Genomic DNA, 20980 nt, shown 5'->3' on the forward strand with positions numbered 1-20980 from the left:
TGGGGATGTGGCTCAGTAGTAGAGCATTCACCTGACACACATTAGGCATTGGGTTCAATTCTCAGCAACATAGAAATAAAATAAAGGTATTGTACCCACCTTTTAAAAAAGGGGCGGGGGTTGGGGAGGTGGTTCAATGGTCGAGTACCCCTAGTTCAATCCCTGGTACCAAATAGAGAGATAAATAGATAGATAGATAGAGAGATAGATAGATAGATAGATAAATAAAGATAAAGTGGGCTTTGATGACAGGCATGCACCTGTAGTATAGCTCCTTGAGAGGCTAAGACAGGAGGATGTCTTGAGGCTAGCTTGAGCAACATAAGGAGACCCTATGTATCTATCTCAAGATAGATAAAATGGACTTTGAATGCTACATAAGAATGAAACAATAGGATACATTGTGTTAGATATTGAAAAATAAGTTGAGGGGGCCCAACACAGGGAAAGTAATTCCTCGTGACTGAGTATGTGACACAGAATAATACCAGAATTTTAGAGCTATTAGAGTTAGAAGGGATATCACATATCATTGAGTACTACCACTAGTTTTACAGAGGATTCAAAGATGGCTCCAAATTTTCAGCTAAATGACTATGAAAATGAAATTAGGAGAGACAGTTTGGAGGAGAAAATAGTAAGTTTAATTTTGAACATGTCTCATTAGAGGTCACAGTAAGGCAGTCAAGGAGAAATGTGGGACTACAGTTCAGAAGGTGGGTCAAAGCTAGAGATGAAGATTCAGACTTCCACTTGGAGTTGACAACTGACACAATGAAAGGGGAAAAAATAGAGAGAAAAAAGCAGAACTCCAAAACCCCTACCAGTTTCATCATCTTAACTAAATGGAAATGTGTCCTGCCCTTCAACTAGTCTTATACTTTGTTTAATACTTTGTTCAATCTCAAGTTGAAATTTTAAGTCACAATAAAGAGAAAGCTGTATTATAATTAGTGGAAAGAACATAGCTTTGACATCAGTAACTTATGTTCAAATTCTAATTTCACCACTTGTAGGCATGGCCTAGGGAAAACTTATCTTAGAAGGTCAGTTTCCTCACTCATAACATGAGAATAAGATCTCCTTCTCTGGAGTGTTCTGAAGATTTGAGATACAATATAAATAGCATGTTTTCCATTGTCAAATGACAGCTGGAATTAATAAGTACTTATCTTAACTCCTCACTGCCAACTTGTCAACTCAGTTGGTATCACTGTCTGGAACACAAAAGGCACTCATCAGATATTTATTGTAGGAATGGAGAATTTTATACATTTTCTATTTATTTTATACTCATTACTATAAAATGTTATACTGCATCTTCTTGGCTTTCTGTACAGATTAATTTCCCCACCAATAAACGAAGCATTCTCAGAAGTAGAACTGTTGGTATTTATTGGTGTGTGTGAAAATTATAAATCCAGTACTCATTTAACTTGCTATGCGATATCCTGCTTTAATTTATTGTTCAAACACAACTGATACAATGATTTTAGGTTCCAACCAGCACATATTTGCATAACTGAAAATAGTAGATTATCTGTAATATTATGTCAGTGTCAAGGACTGACAATTGTTGGGAGCTGCCACATGGGAACTGAGCACCACTTAGCTTTGAGCAATGAGTATGTTGATGTGGCAAGCCAGCCATGGGCTGTGTGTGTGTGTGTGTGTGTGTGTGTGTGTGTGAACTATGAGCATTGAGCGCACAGGGTGGACTGAACTCCTGTTGCCCCTCTGTTTGGGCGAACAATGTAAGCGACTTTTCAGTTGCTCTGCCTATGATCCCCACACAGCATACGAGATGGGCGTGGCCTTCCTAGATGTCAGTCATCCTGCTGACTGCAAGACATCAGGAAGCTAGACTCAGCCCCCTGAAACCTGACCCCTTGCCTCATTTGAATGGCTTCTCTCCAATAAAAGGGTTCAACACGTGCTCCTTCCTCTCTTTCTTGCCTGCCCTGCCCCCTTTGTGTGAGCTGCTGCTGAGAAGCGGTCACTGAACCCAAAGGAAAGGTAATTTCTGTGTCTGTGTGTTTATTTAGTCCCCAAATTCACTTGGAGTGACCCTGATTGGTTTAATTGTGTGACGCAACAGACATTCAGTGTTGGAGGCTGGGGATGTAGCTCAGTTGTAGAGAACTCGCCTAACATGCACAAGACCTTAGGTTTGATCCCCAGTACTATTTAAAAAAAAAATCAGGGTCTGGGGTTGTGGCTCAGATGTAGAGCACTCGTCTAGCATGCGTGAGGCACTGGGCTTGATCCTCTGCACTACATTAAAAAAAAATAAAGATATTGTGTCCACCTAAAACTTAAAAATAAATGCTAAAAAAAAAATCAGTGATGGTTGGTAGAATGGTAGTATCCAAACAATGGAATTCTAGTGTATTCATGGAACTAGGGTTTTTCTCTTGATTCTACCCTTAAAGAGATTAATAGGAGTTCCTTTAAAAAGGCATTCTTAAGTTTGAGAAGCACTATATATTAAAATATTTTAGTCGTTTCTTAGAGAATCATCATGTGCTGTTACCACTTTAAAAAAAATTCTTGTAGTTGTAGATGGACAGCATGCCTTTATCTTATTTGTTTATTTTTATGTGGTGCTGAGGATGGAACCCAGTGCCTCACGCATGCTAGGCAAGCACAACGCTGCTGAGCTACAGCCCCAGCCCTGTAGTAGAGCACTTTTAATGTAGTCTTTCCCAAACTCATTTGACAATGGAATATAATATATGCAAATGTTAAGAAAGTGTGTGTGTGTGTGTGTGTGTGTGTGTGTGCGCGCGCGCGCGCGTGCATATTTTAAGAGACAAAGTCCAACTATGTTACCCAGACTTTCCCCACACTCCTGGGCTCAAGTAATTCTCCTGCCTCAGCCTCCTGAATACCTGGGACTATGGCATGTCACTAGTAAAATATGTCCTTATGCACCAGTAAAATATGTAGATTTTAAAGGAGTGCACATGAATGTCTTTTAGAACTACTATTCCTGGGAGCAGACTTTGGGAAATGCAGCTCTGGAAGCTGGTTATTAATTATCCACTCCAGTCATGCCAGGTTGTTCAAAGTTAACAGAAGTACCATGGACAATGGGGTATATATGTGGCAAGCTTATGTCACAAACTCATGGGTTGGGCACAGGTTCCACTCTGTCAATTTCAATGTGGTCTGAAGCCTGATATGTAACTGATACTCCACTCCAACAAAAGATTCGCAAGCGCTTTGTGATTTAACTTTCCACTTTTTGTTCTATTAAGCATTATTTGTCAATGTACTGCTGAGCTTGCTGTAATCTGTGACAGCTTTCAGCACTAAATTTCCAATGAGAACTTTTGGCCATGAGTAGAATTCCCTCAGTAGGCAGATTATCACTATAAATATTCAGTTGAAGAAATACTTAAGCATAGAGGCATAGATCTTGACCCACAATGGCAAGTAAGTCAGGCAGATCATTTCATCTCGGAGGAAGTGGTTAAATTTAGGGCTGGTAGCTTTTAAGCAGGAATACTGAACAAAGGCAGATATACCATATTTATCTTCACACAAGAAGTGGCTGCAACTATGTATATACCAGACTAGGACACTTAATATCCTCTCTAAATCCTTATTCTCTGATCACATCAAGAAGTACAGTGTTTCACATCGTGCATAATCTTTATGATTTTGTTTGTTCCAAAGTTGCTGTCATACTTTTTAAGCAAGCTTAATCTTGTTGGACTGTATTTTCCTCCAATGGAGCATAAGCATTTTGTGTTAAGGTGGTCTCTAACATCTCCTCTAGTTTTATAATTCAAATATTCTATTGTTACTTTTTAAAAAATCTCTTCAATGCAAATAGTGTAGCTATCATTCTGAAGAAATAGAAACCAAGACAAGAATAGCCAAGTGATTTATTCATGTTTGGAACAAGATTCCAGAAACTAGATTTTAAAGCCAGGCCATCTGAATCCTTGTTGGATAACTTTTCCATGTTATCCTAATACATGTATTAAAAATTGTATAAAGTATACTAAGCTGATGACACTTTGTAATGTCTCTCTTTTATAGGGATATAGTTATACATTTATTTTAAAATACTGACATCAGTTTGAATATGTAATTTTTTTTTTTGTACCAGGGATTGAACCCAGGGGCACTTAACCACTGAGCCATATCCCTAGCCTTTAAAATTTGTTTTTAGTTGTTGATGGACCTTTTTTTTATTCATTTATCTATCTGTGGTGTTGAGAATGGAACCCAGTACCTCACGTGTGCTAGGCAAGCACTCCACCACTGAGCCACAATCCCAGGCTCCCCAGGCCTTTTTAATTTTTATTTTGAGACAGGGTCTCACTAAGTTGCTGAAGTTGGCTTTGAATTTGTAATCCTCCTGCCTCAGCCTCCCAAACCGCTGGGATTACAGGCATGAATATGTAATATTTTTAAAAACTTCAGGAAACAAAAACAATCCTGTTATCTCTATGTGACAATTATTTTCATTTATTTGAATTATTTCAACAATTATATGTGAACACACAAGTAATATGAATGTGGCATATCAACTTTGTATTCATAGTTATTTCATTACCATATAAATATCAGTTTCTGGGTATAATGTTGCTCACAAGGGCCTGAGGGAAGGGAAAGTTATTATGATAATAAATACACCTGGGGGAAACACCAGTTATCTCCTACATGTGAGTAAATAATTGGCAAAGAGTAAAGAGCACTTAAAGTGATTCTGTGTCTGCTCTGATTCCCCTTTCCCCTCATATCTGGCTTAAAAATCTCATGATTAGAACTAATCCTCTGGTTTTCATAAGAAAGTCAAGGAAGAGACTTCAAGAAGCCAATGTTAAATTCCTGTGACCTGAGATGGAAAGAAGACCCTGGAGATCTCCTTTGGCTTACACTTTAATACAATTCTCACCTTGAAAGAGGATGTGACCCTGAAAGGGTGAGCAGCAAGACAGGAATGTTCCAGCCAAGATGGGGAGGAACAGCCAGCAATACACCTGCTGCGGCCAGGGAGAACAGTCTTTGGATAATGGGATCCAGAGCAGTCTTTAAGAAGGGGGAAGGAGGTGTCTGCAGGGAATCAATAAAAGTAGGGCGGAAAGGAATTACAAGAGTCCTTGGTCTGCTTGTCAATTTTTCCCTGCCACAAAGTCCCTGATGGAAACCACAGGACATACCATCCTATGCCAAATTAATCACAAAGTTAATCTATCAAGGTGAAGGAACAAAATTTAATGACATTAGCAGGCACAGTCAAAACCCAAGGAGTAGAATAGGTCAAGCCAGAGCTAGAACTGAGGAGGAAGGTTATGCTATTTAAATACTATATAAACCCTTAATTTTTAAAGCAAGTTCTTTAGGCAAGTTACCTGTTTACCTTTAGACAGGTAACTAAGTTTGTGTTTTCATATAGGGATGCTTCATTCTTTACAAATAGCACATAAGGTATTCCCCAAAGAAATTGTATTCACCAGCAGGAGATTTATTTGAATATGATGATCCACTTAAAAACCAAATACATTGGAATAATACACAAGACAACACTGCCTCAATTTGCTATAAAATTCATAATTAGAATTATTCATCTAGCTCAAAAAATTGAACTAGGCAAAACTACATAGTTGAAAAATAGTATTCATGCTGAATCGTCTATTTGAAGACAAACTATATGCAGTAGCATAAAAAAAGCCTAAGGAAATTCTTATCAGTTGTTGCGTTTATGAATATAGATCTATTAACTTCTTTGGGCCACGTTATTCTTGAAGCAGATTCTAGTAAAAAATTAGTTTAGTTTATACATCAAACTTTTTCTTCAGCTACAAACTTAGAGGAGAGAACCCTATCTAGATGCAACTATTTAACTGACCAGTAGGAACAATAGCTAGAAATTAAATTACCCATATAATATGATTAAGGTAATCAGTGGAGTCTGAGTCATAGATCAGGAAGAAAAAGAAAAATGCTAATAATTTGGAATAGAATTATATACTCTTGAACTCAATTTGCCAACCTAGGAGGATTGACAGACCAGAGCACAAATCCATTTATAGACCATATTTGCTCATCTTAATAATATTTTATTGACTTATACTTTTTCTCCTTTTGTTTGCTTCCTCTCTGTATACTCTATGAAACCAAAATCAAGAAAACATTCTCTTATTTATAATAAAATGTTAATTTTTAAAAAAGTAAAATATATAACTCTGTCATTCTAACTGAATTACATTAAATGTGTATAATTATGAACAGACTATAAGGGAATAAATAATAATGAAATAATTATATTTGAACAATGAGATTCATGAGCTTTATAAAATCTTTCCAATGCGTGTAACTGTTACATTGCTTTTACAAAGATAAAAACATTTAAAAAAGTTTTCTCTTTGCAATTTCTTGGTACTTTTTTTTTCTTTTTACTCCTTTGAAAAGGTACTTAACACATAGTAGGTGCTCAACATAAACTTGTTGCATAATATAAAAATATAAAAGGTGGCAACTAAAATTACTGGCAGTTTGGCTTATTTTTAAAGGAATCTGATGATAAGTTAAGGATAAAACAAGTCAGAATTTATTCATCCACCTGCCCAGAGTCCACTAATTGACTATCCCTGCTTCCTTAAGCTAGTGGTAGAGATTTATTAGTAGGATAATGTATTGACTACTGTTACATTTTTGACTGTGTAAAGAGGAGTTATAAATAAACCAGGTTTTTGGACATGGTATCTAAAGCCCAAAAAAACTAAAGAAAAAGTATATGTCAGACATTATCAAAATTAAAAACATTGCGATTCAAAGGATATATCAAGATAATGAAACAACCCATAAAATGTGAGAAAATATTTACATATCATTTATCTGATAAGAGTATCCAGGGGCTAGGGTTGTGGCTCAGTGGTGGAGCACTCGTCTATCACCTGTGAGGCCCTGGGTTCGAGATCCTCAGCATCAGAGATAAATAAAGTAAAGGTATTGTATTCACCTGCAACTAAAAAATAAATATTTTTTAAAAATCCAGAATATAGAAAGAACTCTTATAACAACAATAAAAAGACAAATATCCCAATTAAAAATTGGCAAATATTTGAATAAACCTATTCCAAGAATATATAATTGGGCAATGAGTACATGAAAATGTGCTCAATACTGTTAGTCATTAATGAAAGGCATAGCAAAACAACAAGAAGATATCATTTCACAAACAGTAGGTTAAGGATAATTTTTGGGGAGTGCTGGGAATGGAACCCAGGGGCTTGGGAATGCTAAGCACATACTCTATCATTGAGCTACACCCTCACACTAAAATTATTAAAATAAATTATTTTGTTAGTTGTAGATGGATACAATACCTTTATTTAATTTATTTATATGTATGTTGTACTGAGGATTGAACCCAGTGCCTCATACATGCTAGGCAAGTACTCTACCACTAAGCTACAACCCCAGCCCCCAAAATAATTTTTAAAAATGTAAAATAATAGGTATTGGTAAGGATGTAAGGAATAGGAATTCTTATACACTATTAGTGGGAATGTAAAATGATGTAGCTGCTTTGGAAAAGAGTTCGGCAGTTTCTCAAAAAGTTAAATATAGAGTTATCATTTTGGTATGTGCCCAAAAGAAATGAAAACATATATCCACATAAAAACTTGCACTCAAATGTTCATGGAATTTAGCAGGGCATAGTGGCATGCACCTGGAATCCCAGCGGCTTGGGAGACTGAGGCAGGAGGATCGAACAAGGCCAGCCTCAGCAATTTAATGCAGCCCTAAGCAACTCAATGAGACCTTGTCTCTAAATAAAATATAAAAAAGGGCTGGGGATGTGGCTCAATGGTTAAGCACCCCTGAGTTCAACCCCCTTTACCGATAAAATAAGATAAAAGCAGATTGTTTTCTAACTCCACATCATGTACAATCACAAGAATGGGAAGTTATCCTCCATGTATGTATAATATATGAAAATACATTCTACTTTCATGTATAACTAAAAGGAACAAATAAACAATTAAAACAAAACAAAAAGTTCATAGCAGCACTATTCCAAAATAAATGGAAACAATGCAACTATCTATTGACCAATGAATGGGTGAACAAATGTGGTGTATCCATATAATGGAATATTTATTTAATATTTAAGAATATAACTCTGACACATGCTACAAAATGGATGAACCTTGAAAACATTATGTTAAGTGAAAGAAGCCAGACATAAAGGCCAAGTATTATATGATTCCACTTATATGGAATGTCCAGAATAATCAAATCAATAGAGATTAAAAGTAGAATGTGGTTGCAGGGGCTTGAGGTAGAGATAAAATGAGGTACAATTTTAATGGGTACAGTGTTTCATCTTTTCTTTTTTTTTGAACCCAGGCCCTCTTAACCTCTGAGACACATTCCTGGCCCTTTTTATTTATTTATTTTTTTTAAAAAACTTTCAGTTGTCAATGGACCTTTATTTTATTTATATGCAGTGCTGAGAATTGAGCTCAGTGCCTCACACGTGCTAGGTGAGCGCTCTACACTGAGCCACAATCCCAGTCCATGGCCCTTTTTATTTTGAGACAGGATTTTGCTAAATTGTGTAGGGCCTGGCTAAGTTGCTGGGGCTGGCCTTGAACTTGCTATCCTCCTGTCTAAGCCACCAGTGCCACTGGGATTACAAGGCATGCACCACCACACCCAGCTTCAGGGTTTCTTTTTATATGATGAAATGTTCTGGAATTAGTGCTGATGCACAATCTAACTGTAATATTGTGCAATACAACAATATTGCTCAATCTTGTGAATAGATGAAAAACCATTGAATTATATAAAGTGGTGAATTTTATGGCTTGGAAGTCAATAGAAAAAAAAACATTAAGATAGATAATAGATAGCTAAGCTGGAATAGTGGGATAAACTGCAACTGAATGTATGTTGGTCCTAGATTAGGCAATCAATGTACTTCTAATTCGGGAAGATAATCAGAAAAATGCAGAAGATACCCAAATGTTTCCTCAAGAAGAAAATATTTTAGCCTGAAGTCTAAAACTTTAAAGGGAAGGCTATACTAGTACTACGTATGTCTTCCAGATCCTCTTCATTTTGCCTTTCCTAAACAACATGAAATCAAAATTAAGGGTCTCATTTGATTTATATTACCATCATTTACTTTTTTTCTCCTAAACAAGATTCAGCCTAAAATTAGCATTATAACTCTATTCACATTTACTCTATTTCTCATCTCCCTGAGACTTTATATATATTATTTTTATTTTTGAACCAGGGGTTAAACCTACGAGCACTTTCCAATGAGCTACATCCCCAGTCCTTCTTATTTTTCATTCTGAGACAGGGTCTCACCAAATTGCTTAGGGCCTCACTAAATTGCTGAGATGGGCTTTGAACTTGTGATCCTCCTGCCTCAATCTCCTGAGTTGTTGGTTCTACAGGAATGTGTCACCACACCCAGCTAATTTTGTGTACTTTTTAATGCCCTGCTTATCTCATGATATAAGTCCTTGAAGTCACTTTTTCTTTTCTTTCTCACAAATAACTTGCTGATTCTCCTACTAATCTCATGTCTTCTTCTGAAATACCATTCTACTGTTAATAAACTTTCCTATACTGATAACTTTTCTCTCACAATCCTTTGATCTCTTTGCCATAAGGGAAACCTGACTTGCTCTGACCATACAGATCCCTTTGGGTGAAGGTCATGCCTATTTTGAGACAGGAAATGGAGATGACAGTTCCCTGTCTCTGTATCAGGGTTTTCAGACCATGATTCTCCTTTACTCCTCCAGAGAAGTTCACATCTTCTTGAAACATTACTCTCTCTTCATCCTCAGCTCTCTCTCTTTCATATCACAGTTTAACTAAGTGCTTAAAGATTTGAGCACAGGGTTATAGGTATTTCTCTCTGTTTTGATTTATCTTTATTGTCCAAATGGAGTAGTTTTCCAGCAGCATGGCTGTTGAATTCCTTGACATTCTCCACTACAACTACTCAATTCCACAGCCTCACCCTAGATCTTATCAATTAAAATAGCTCTAACCTCATACTGTGACCAGTCTTCAATCTTTGACTTCTCCCACTCTTACTCTCTCTAAACTTTTCCCTTCTGACTTCTTAAAAGCAGTAGTCTTCTTCACTTCTTCTCTTTAGTCTGTTAGTTCCTAGCTGATTCTATTCCTTTTCCAGATTGGTTTATGAGATCAGTTGTTTCAACTACTTTCTTACTAGAATTCACACTTCCTTCCACTCTGTGACCTCAGTGCATTGTGTCTCTTCTGCCAGTCCCTGAATGTGGATCAACACAACCATCTGCTTTTCCAATCTGCTCTTGGACTGTCAAGAAAATTGCATAACTGTGCTTTCCAATTTACTGCATTATTTATGACTCAGACTCAGCTAGTTGGCTACATACCCATAGTCCGTCCGTACTGGCTCTGTCAAATATTCCCTACTTTCCTCAAGCCACTACTCTACACTATCTTCCTCCTTCTCAGATGATTCTTTTGTTTTACAACAAAAGTAGAGGGCATGATGTCTGAAGTCTATCAGAGCTCCTGTTTCATCCTAAACTCACCTATCTTTTCCTTTCATCTCAGGGGACACCCACAGTTTTCCAAAATCATCCCTTCATCTATGATTATTTTGTTTGTTTTTGTCTTTGGTTTTGTGATATTGGGGATTGAACCCAGTGACACTCTACAACTGAGCTATATCCCCAGCTCTCTTTAATTTTTATTTTGAGACAGGGTCTTGCTAAATTTCCCAGGCTGGTCTTATGATCCTCCCGCCTCAGACTCCCAAGTCACTGAGACTACAAAGCCTGTACCATGATGCCTCACTATTTACTGTTTTGATATGGGATTTTGCTCCATAAATTATTGCCTCTCCTTTCTTAAACTTCTCTATTTCCTCTTCCTCTAAACATATGCTTGGATTTTTCTGCATCTTAAAAAAAGTCCCTTAATATTATCTTCCTAAAAAAGCTAACAATCCTCTGTTTTCTTCCCTTCATTCCTAATTTCCTGAAAGAATTGTCTACAGTTACTAACTTTAAACATCACATTTAATTCTCAAGATATTTGGCTTAGTTTGGGGTGCATGCATGTATTCTCAACAACTCTGAGGCTGATGCAGGAGGATCACAAGTTCCAGAGCAGCCTAGGAAACTTAGCAAGACCTTGTCTCAAAATAAAGAAAAAATTAAAAGGGCTGAGAATGTAGCTAGTGTTAGAGTATCCCTGTATTCAAGAAGATATTTGGCTTATGTAATTTTAAGGAACCTGCACTCAATAATATTCATAGTGATCACTTAACTGTCAATTTCAAAGCCTTTTTTTTTTCCCTTCTCAGGTGTTGGGTTTGAACCCGGGACCTTGTGTTTGCTAGGCAAGTAAGTGCTCTACCAAACTATGCCTCCCCAGCCAGGCCTTTTTATTGTACTTTGTTATTTGATCTCTCTTTTGGTTTTAACATCATTCACCACAACGTATGTCAATGGAAATTCTCCCTTCTTTTGGATTCCAGGACATCATTTTCTTCTAATTTTCTCCTTTCTTCACATCCCTTGTCATCCCCTTGATGGTGTCTTTTAATCTTAAGTATTTACCTTCCTACTGTATCTTAATTGACATCTTTTATACACTTTGTTTCCACTTTGGTGACTCTTAAAAAAGTGTACAGTCCAATAGTGGTAAATAGATCCACATTTTGTGAAAAAGATCTCCAGAACTTTTTCATCTTGCCAAATTGAAACTCTATAGCCATTAAACAACAATTACTATTTTCCTCTACACCTAGGTCCTGGTAACTATCATTCTACTTTTTCAATGAATTTGACTGCTTTAGATATTTCATGTAAGTAGGACACATGGTATTTGCCTTTTTGTGACTGGCTTATTTCACTTAGCATAATGTCCTCAAGGTTCATCCATGTTGTAGTGTGTAACAGGATTTTCTTCCTTTATACGTATGAATAATATTCCATTGTATGTATATACCACACATTGTTTATCCATTCATTCTTCAATGGACACTTGAGATGCTTCTACCTCTTGGTTATTGTGAATAGTGTTGTTATGTGCACATGCTTTTTTTTTTTTTTTTATATATATAAACTGGTCTCACTATGTTGCCTAGGCTGGTCTTGGTCAGGATTCTTCTGCCTTAGTCCCTGAGTGACTGGGATTATAGGTATGAGCCAGTTGAAATAATGTTACTATGAACATGAGGACACAAATATCTCTTTAAGACTCAGATTTTAATTTTTTTTACTATATACCTAGAAAGGAGATTGCTGCATCATTTAATAGTTTTAATTATTAAGTTTTAGAGGAACTGCCATATTATTAATCTTAGTGACTTTACCACATATGGGCAGTTAATTCTCAAATCTACATTTCTTGACCCAATCTCACTGACTTCTAAAATATATAAAGGTATGAGCCCCCAAAGGAAGGGAATATGTCTTATTTTTTATCTTCTATTTTTCCAAGTGCTTCCTATACAGTACATTCTGTATAAATTCTTATTGAAAAGAGTATGCCTTTTGAATTCTGAGTATATCTCCCAAAGGATGCTAGAAGAGCCAAAGTATATATATTTTTCTTATTGATTATCATGTAAGTAAGGTTGAATCACTGTTGTAAGCTTCTTAACCGTAAGCACTGAAGTCTAATTACCTGTTTGCTTTTAATGCCTACCAGTGCTTTGTACAGACTAGGTAATAAGAATCTGATTAAGATAGGTAATAATCTCAAATATTTATCAAATTGAGGATAAAAGACTAGTTTTGAAACACTTGCATGATTTCTCTTTCTTGTCTCCAAACAAAATATCAGAAAAAAGGGAGGAGGAAAATATAGGAATTAATATGGTATTACTATTGTCTTACATGTGTTTTAAAATAAACATAAATATATGATAAACTTCATTCTGATCATATCACAGTAAGTTAGAATATGGCAATAAAAGTTTTAGGAAAGTTTAGTAAATTGCAAATTTACATAACACTATGGGGGAAAAATTTTAAACCTTGGTGGAAAATATGGATATTCATTATTTATGAGCTTACGGCAAGAGCACTGAGTAGCATCTTAAACAATATTCTGAAATCATCTTAAAACTAAAATTAGGCCTGTATTTATAATGGGGAAAAGAAAGCTAACTACTACCAAGGTGACTGAGGGCACAAAATTTACATATTTGCTTAAAGACTATAGATATTTTCTTTTTCCCTAATAAACAGCTTTGAAATTTGCAGTAACCCCTGCCAGCTCAGAACCCTGAGAAAATAAGTCTTCTTTGTAGGAAGAAGAAGAAGAAGAAAAGGATATTATTAACAATGGAAAAAGAATGTGGAGTAGCAAAGGCTCAAAGTGAGCCCGGAGGACTGTGAACACCAAATCACCAAGGAAACATGGAACTATGAAATGGCAAAATGTGATGTGAAATGCCTGGAGCTCATTCTGTTGGTCAGCTTTTTTAAAAACCAAAGGAAAACACGTGGGCTATCAGAAGTATGCCGTTATTTTAGGTCGGCAAATAGTATGAATTATTCACATACTAGTTGGATCAAAAGAAACAATAGCAGTTTAAAAAAATATAAACCTAAACATTTTTTAGTTCATTTGATTAAAGTTTAATCAACTCCTTCTAATTATAAAAGATTCAGTTTTTACAGTCCCACAAAATGGTAGAGCTGAAAAGGGATCTTGGAATTTATCAACTACTATTACTTCCCTTTTATGGGGCCTAGAAAGCTGAGACTCCAGAGACACAGACCTCTTAGATCTTCGTTCAGAGATAGCACCACTAATAAAACCATTTCTCACATGCTAGTCTGTGTAGGAATCACTGATGGGAAAAGTGTCTGTTAACTTTGGGGGTGGGGGATATGGCTCAGTGTAGAGTACCTGCCTATGTGGAGGCTTGGGTTCTATCCTTAGCACTACAAAAAACAAACAAACAAACAAACAAACAAAACAACCAACCAACCAACCAACCAAAGAAAAACAAATTATAGATTTCAGAAATTCAGAAATTTTAATTTAGTAGATATGGAGTGAGATGTAGAAATTTGTACTTTTAACATGTTTTCCTAGTATTTTGAATTCAGGTAGTCTTCAGAACATACTTTGAGAGATAACTGGAAAGCTGGATAAATCAAGGATGCACTTAGACAGGTTCTTTATTCTTAGGGAGACACTTCTCAGGGACAATTCACTGACCTTACTGAGAGAGCAGAAGAACCATTTCCCCCATCGATCATCATTTGGGACCTTTTTATTTTTTTATTCACTTTTGAGTTTATTATCTAGTTTTAAAAATCTTATGTGGCCTTGATTCATTAGATTTTCCCCAACATGTTTTCTGTGTAAACACTTTGAATCTACAGTAATCATGTCAATAAACACCACCTTGATTCTGACAGCAAAAGAAAATCACAAATCCTGCAAAGTATCTACAGTTATTTTGAAAAACAACAACAAAAAACTTTGAACTGGGTGCTTTAAAAGACGAAATTAAAGGTTGTAAAAGAAAAAGTTCTATATTCCAGGTAATTTTTCCTTGAGGAAGGAAAAGAGGAAGAAGCACGTGATTGCCATGACTTGTTTCACAGTCTCCTGCAATAAAAGGAATGTCTCAACAACTATTTGAGGTCAGCAAGAAGGATATGTTTAATAGAATTTTCAGGCAGATGTCCCACCTGCCTGCCCTGCCCTTCACTGGGGACCTTTCTTTAAAGACAGAAAGGCACACTGTATAGAGAGGCACTTTTGTGAAATGCAGCAGGCTCACACACAACCTGGGCCTCTGAAAGGAGAAGCTAAACTGTAAGTGCAAAATGAGAAGAAATAAGAGGAATAAATTTAAAACCCTGACAAAATAACATTGTTCTTGAAATGAACAGGTGGGTATATAGCAAATAAAGCAAATACAGCAAGATGCTAATTGTAGGATCCAGATAGTGGGTATCTGGGTGTTGTCTCTATAATGCTTTCAACTTTTCTGTGGGTTTATACCCATTTTTCCAGTTCTTGAAACAAACTCCAGTGTTTCCATTTACTTGTATTCCTCCAATTATGTGTTTGATTCTTTCCTTTGGCATTTTTTTTTCCGTTTTTCCGATTGCTCTCAATTTGGTTGGAACTCAAATTCTCTATTATTTGCTATACCATCTCTAAATTTTAATTTTCAAAATTCTGCTGAAATGTTAATGCTCTCCCAATGGGATGAAATCTCTTCCATCTCCACAGTGCTGTTTTTAACCTTCCTATTGGCACAATTACTTTCTTTGTATTCCCAGTTAACTATTTCAATATCCCAGTTATGTTATAGTGTCTAATGAGGATAGAACTCTGCTTTTTTTTTTTTTTTTTGGTGTATCTCTATAAACATACTGATAAGCAGTGAAGATTAGATGATTAAATTTTGTTTTAGTTTCACCTATAATTTTTATAATTAAGATTCAAATCAGCTTCACATTTCTACTTGAATAAACTTTCAGATGCAACACAACTAAACATATTACAATCTGAATCCATCTTCTCCAGTAACCCATACACGAATTTTCAGAGTGATTTTTCATTCTTCCTTTGTTTTTAGCTCCACCCCAACCAATTAGCTGCTCTGAAGTATGTTCTTCTTCAAGACATTAACCAGTATCTCCAATTATGTTTATTTTCACCAGTGTGTTGTAGAGAAGTAGGGAGCCCCAGTCTCTTTATGTTTGCACTATTCAAAAAAGCTGTCTTCTCTGGGGTTGGGGTTGTGGCTCAGTGGTAGAGTGCTCACCTAGCATTTGTGAGGCCCAAGGTTCGATCCTCAGCACCACATAAAAATAAATAAAGGTATTCTGCCAACTACAACTAAAAAATAATATTAAAAAAAGTACTTATGTGGTATTTAAAAAAAAAAGCCTGTCTTCCTGCTACCAGATTCTTTTTCTATAATCCTTATATACCATGACACTACCAGGTAAATACTTGTAAAAACTCCTTTAATTATGTCACTCTTTAAAAGCCTTCAATGACACTTTGTTAGTCCAAAGTTTGAAATGCCCTCCCACATCCCTAGTACCTATAGAAATTTCCCCCATTCTCTGAAGGATAGTTTGAATTGCCATGCTTTTTTTTTTTTTCCCATGCCTTTTAAAACAAGGATCTTCCATCCCTATTCTATTCTACATCTCATAGATGGCATCATCCAAATACCACAGACCACATACTACCTGAGACATTTGTCTTACATGTGCCCTACTAGATAGTAAGTTCTTTGGGGTTATAGGTCATATCATAAACTATTTTACACAGCTCCCAGCTCTACTATGGGCCTGCAGGTTCTAAGACTACAACTTAAACTGGAAAGCAACTAACCATAATGCAATATTAGGCAAGTTTTAGAACATTTTCAACATCTGGGTTTACAAAGGTGAGTATATATAAATATACATATATATGTGTATATATGAAATAAAGGCCAGAGGGACTATCTAATTTTATCAGGAGAAAAAATAATCCAGGCACCAAGCAAAAGAAACCTTGAAGATGATCGTATCTGCTCATAAAGAGACTTACATTGGACTACAAAGTAAGTCAAAAGATGCCAGGAATAGAAAATGTACCTTAGCAGGAGAATTTCATGTTTTGAGGTCAGCCTCAGCAACTTAGTGAGTCCCTGATTCAAAATAAAATAGAAAGTGATGGGAATGTTGCTTGGTGGTTCAAACCCCAGTACAAACAAGATAGAAAAAAAAAAAGTGTGCCCTAGTTTATTTATATCAGTACAAAGCTTAAGTAAACAATATCCCAAAGTTGGAGCCAAGGAGTGTATTTTTTTTGCAAGTATGTTCAGACATTTCCTGAAAAATCTCCATATCCTCTAGGAAAAAAAAAAAAATCCACAATTACTTTTCCAGACACAAATGATATAACAATAGTTAATGGTTCTCAAATACTATTAAAAAGGGTGTGGGTATATTCTCTACATAAATCCTTTTTGCATTCAGATAAAAAACTGATCATAGGTCAAATTTTATGAAGCTTTAGAGAAAAATACTGGCTAATACAGTGCAAAGAATTCATTCATATGGAAAAGTCCAGTATAAACTAGAGTCATACTTATGTCATTGTTGGCTATTTGTAACACATCCCATGGAACTGTTTTATTTCATAATTAAATATGGGGGGGTTAATAAAGATTCAAAAATTCATTATTATAAACAAAATAGAGACATTTTTGTTTCAAAAGAAGTTTATTTTATGGAAGACTTAAATACAAGCTTTCTTAAATAATAGTTTTCCATGCCTATAACAATGATTTGCTTTTTGAACACCTTTTTTAGATATAAATCTTTGATATAAATTCAGTTGTACTATATTTTTTTAGGATATTATTCAATAAGCTTTTAGAAAATGTAGGGTGACCATTTTGATATAACACAGAAATAAAAACGAAGCAACAATGTCCATATTTGTGCTGAAATTAAAAAATCCTTCATTGTACGTTACGTTCACCTTTTCTGGTGCTATTTAGTATATTAATACAAGATGTAGCTGAATTAAACTTGGTTCTTGCACGTCCAACCTCTCCTTATTCCTTAACAACTAACTTATTCCTTAACAACTATGTATGAACTGCTGGTATAACTTAACTCAAATTAAGAGTATTCTAGCCACTGATGTATCTCCATATTAATTCAGAGAATATTGAGAATTACTCAGCCTATACAATAGGCAGAGCATTAAAGAAGTATTGTGAGAGATAAAATGTTTGTACTATACTAAGTCTATCTACCACTATTCGGTTTCTCTGCATTATTACTTGTACTCTTGTAGTTAAGATATGAAAATACAAAAAAAAATTAAAATCAAAGTACTCAATCTCATAAAACACATTACAACTGTCAAGACTGGCACAACGATAATGCCAAGGGAGATAGAGGTAATCTCTACCTTCAAAAGAGATTGACTTGAGCTAGACATGGAATAATGATGGACTTAGAGGACAGCCTCAGAAGGCAATTTAGGTAAGGGTAAGACCTAAGACAAATATCCTTAGGGCCATACTGGAAAATTTCTGTACAGGAATAGCAGGAGAAAAGATTAGAAAGTTAAACTATAGCCAGGTTATAAAACATTGAAACTAGTCTTAAAAGTCTGGACTTCATTATGAGTAACAGTGGTTTCTGGGATTGAGTGTATGCAAGAACTGCCTGGGAGGTGGGAGATTGGTGACTGACTAGACACATTTTTGACTCTTGAGATTCTTCCTATCCTTTACCATGCAGTACTGGGGATTGAACCAGTAAAGCACCAGGGGTGCTTTACCTCTGAGCTACATCCTCAGCCCCCTTTTTTATTTTGAGACATGGTCTTGTTAAGTTGCCAAAGTGGCTTTGAATTTATGATCTTCCTGCCTCAGTCTCCTGAGTTGCTGGGTGTTATGGTTTGGATATGAGGTGTCTCCCCAAAACTCATGTGTGAAACAATGCAAGAACATTCAGAGGTGAAATGATTGGGTTATGAGGGCTTTAACCCAATCAGTGAATTAATCCCCTGATAGGGATTAGCTAAATGTTAACTGAGGGTGGGCCTACAGTGTGGTTGAAAGAGATGGGCCACTGGAGGCATGCCTTTCAGGTATACATTTGGTGAACAGAGCTTAGTCTCTGCTTCTTGATTATGGTGTGTGCAGCTTCCCTTTGTCACACCCTTCTGCCATGAGTCCCAAAGAATGGAGTCAGCCACCTATGGACTGAGATGGCTGAAAACCTTTATTCCCAAAATAAATAACAACAAAAAAACTTGTCACTGTTTACACCCTGCAAATACCTTTACTTAACAATGCATTTTTCTTGCTCTTTCTCGGCCTCTCTGATATCTCTAGAATCTCCAATCACCTCTCATACTTTGCCCTTTTTAAATGTTATTTCTCAAGATTCTAACTTTGGTTTTCTATAGTTCTGAGTGATTGCACTGGGAGCCTTGATACCAACCTTAGAAGTTTAATCTTTGTCCTCATGATAAAGAAGAGTTATGAAAGTTTCTAAGCATTAGAATATTACAGACATGTTCTAAGAACACTTCCTTGGAGACAGTCTATAGAAAAGAGTTAGAGATAGGAGCAATAGGAGGGAAAATTAATAGGGAGACTATCAACATAAAGACATTTTAAACTAGGCGTGGTGGCACACCCCAGTAATCCTGTAATCCCAGTGGTTTGGGAGACTGAGGCAGGAGGCTTGAGATTTCAAGGCCAGCCTCAGCAATTTAGCAAGGCTCTAAGTAACTCAGCGAAACCCTGTCTCTAAATAAAATATAATATAAAATATAAAAGTCATCACCAAGGTATGGTTTCAGAATGAAAATGTTACTTTTCTAGTAGTTCTTCCCTTTCAGAAACTTGTATTTCAATGAATCAATAGACAATACACTTCTAAATACACTGAAGTTTCATAATCACGTACAGTTTTTTAATTATGTAAATTTCGTTACATTAGGTCCTCTGCAGTTAATCACAGATAGTAAATATTTGACATGACACTGTTCTCTTATAACACCAACATTTCTTATTCTCCAAAATAAGTGGCACAGAATTCTATGATATTTGATCTTGATATTTGATGTTTAATTCCTTCATTATAGAATCAACAAATTACTAATTTACAAGTCATTAGTGTAGATATTATTTATAAATGGCATGTTTTCTGTTATAATGTGAACTAATTAAGGAGTGGTAAAAGTGTATTTCATTTTAATTTATGAGTATATTCAAAATATTAAAGCCACATCTATTGTCTTTACACAATATTTTCATAATTAAACCCAGGAGGTTTCTAAATTGACAGATAAAACTTTTATTATCATTATTATTTTAGTTGTAGTTAAACACAACACCTTTATTTTTTTATGTGGTGCTGAGGATCGAACCCAGGGTCTCGCACATGCAAGGTAAGTGCTCTACCGCTGAGCCACAACCCCAGCCCCCCACCAGATAAAACTTTTAAAAAAGGAATTGTATCCTATTTGAAACATTCTAAAATCTTAACAAAAAAGATGCAGAAGGCTCCTAAATTAGATGCAACCCTACTTGCATTTAATTTAGTAAATAAACCAATTTATGGACTACTCCTTAAATAATCCACAATGAGAGACAATAAGCCTTCCCAAAGGTCAATTTCAACTTTAGCAAGTTTCATTACAAGAAAGATTAAAAGAAGGAAATTATTCCTCCCTATTTTGTGACCTTGGGAACATTATTTAATGAGGAGTGCTATCCTCATTACAGATATACCCTGAAGATAAAATAAGAAACATATTGAAGGTTTTTGAGCACCTTGAGTCAGAAGAGCTACAGAGAGCCAAGGCGAAGTTATTTTCATATGCCTTTTCTTTTGCCTTTTCCCTCTTGTTGTAGCCTCCCTGCAAATGAAGGAAAGCTGAACATCACCTTGTGCTTAATAACTCTTTGTGTACTTGAAATTGCTATTCTCCACAAGTGTCTCAATCAAGTTTTTAAAAGAGAATTGCTTGGACTATAAAATAGCAATCTAGGGCTGTGAGTCAGCATTTTACCTAGACATACAATCAAAATGATTTAAAATAGGTAATACAATCTTTTGGCAAGACATATACATCTCCTTGGAGAAGCTTTTCAGAAAATTGGAGTTTGCAAGTTTATGAATAGTTTATTACATTTCAATAAGTGTATTGTGAATCAATAAAGTAAAAGTTAAGGACAATGAGTTCATTATCAAGCCAGTTATTGATTCTCAAGTTCCAAAATAGAATAGTACAGGAAGGGTAGAGAGAAAATGGGATATTGTGTAATAATTAGAAATTTTAAGTATATTAGGAACAAAAACCAACGGAAATTATCACATAAAGGAATTTTTAGTGGCTACTTAAGATGTTTAAGTTAATTTCTTCATCTTTTTGGTAATCAGAAATATTTAATTTTCACTGTTAAATAACATCTTTT

The 20980-nt window shown here is 35.6% G+C and overlaps 1 long non-coding RNA gene across 1 annotated transcript in view; it reads left to right on the forward strand.

Moving 5' to 3' along the window:
* Positions 1-1906: 1906 nt before the first annotated feature.
* LOC131424995 (uncharacterized) overlaps positions 1907-20980 on the forward strand; it is a 36668-nt gene continuing 17594 nt past the window's right edge. Inside the window, exon 1 of the long non-coding RNA XR_009228728.1 lies at positions 1907-2016. This is a non-coding gene — a long non-coding RNA (uncharacterized LOC131424995). The remainder of the gene's footprint in view (positions 2017-20980) is intronic.

Source organism: Marmota monax, unplaced genomic scaffold (assembly GCF_021218885.2).
Source record: "Marmota monax isolate L192 unplaced genomic scaffold, Marmota_monax_Labrador192_F-V1.1 WCK01_AAM20220418_F8-fsc00079, whole genome shotgun sequence".
In the NCBI taxonomy this organism is placed as follows: Eukaryota; Metazoa; Chordata; class Mammalia; order Rodentia; family Sciuridae; genus Marmota; species Marmota monax.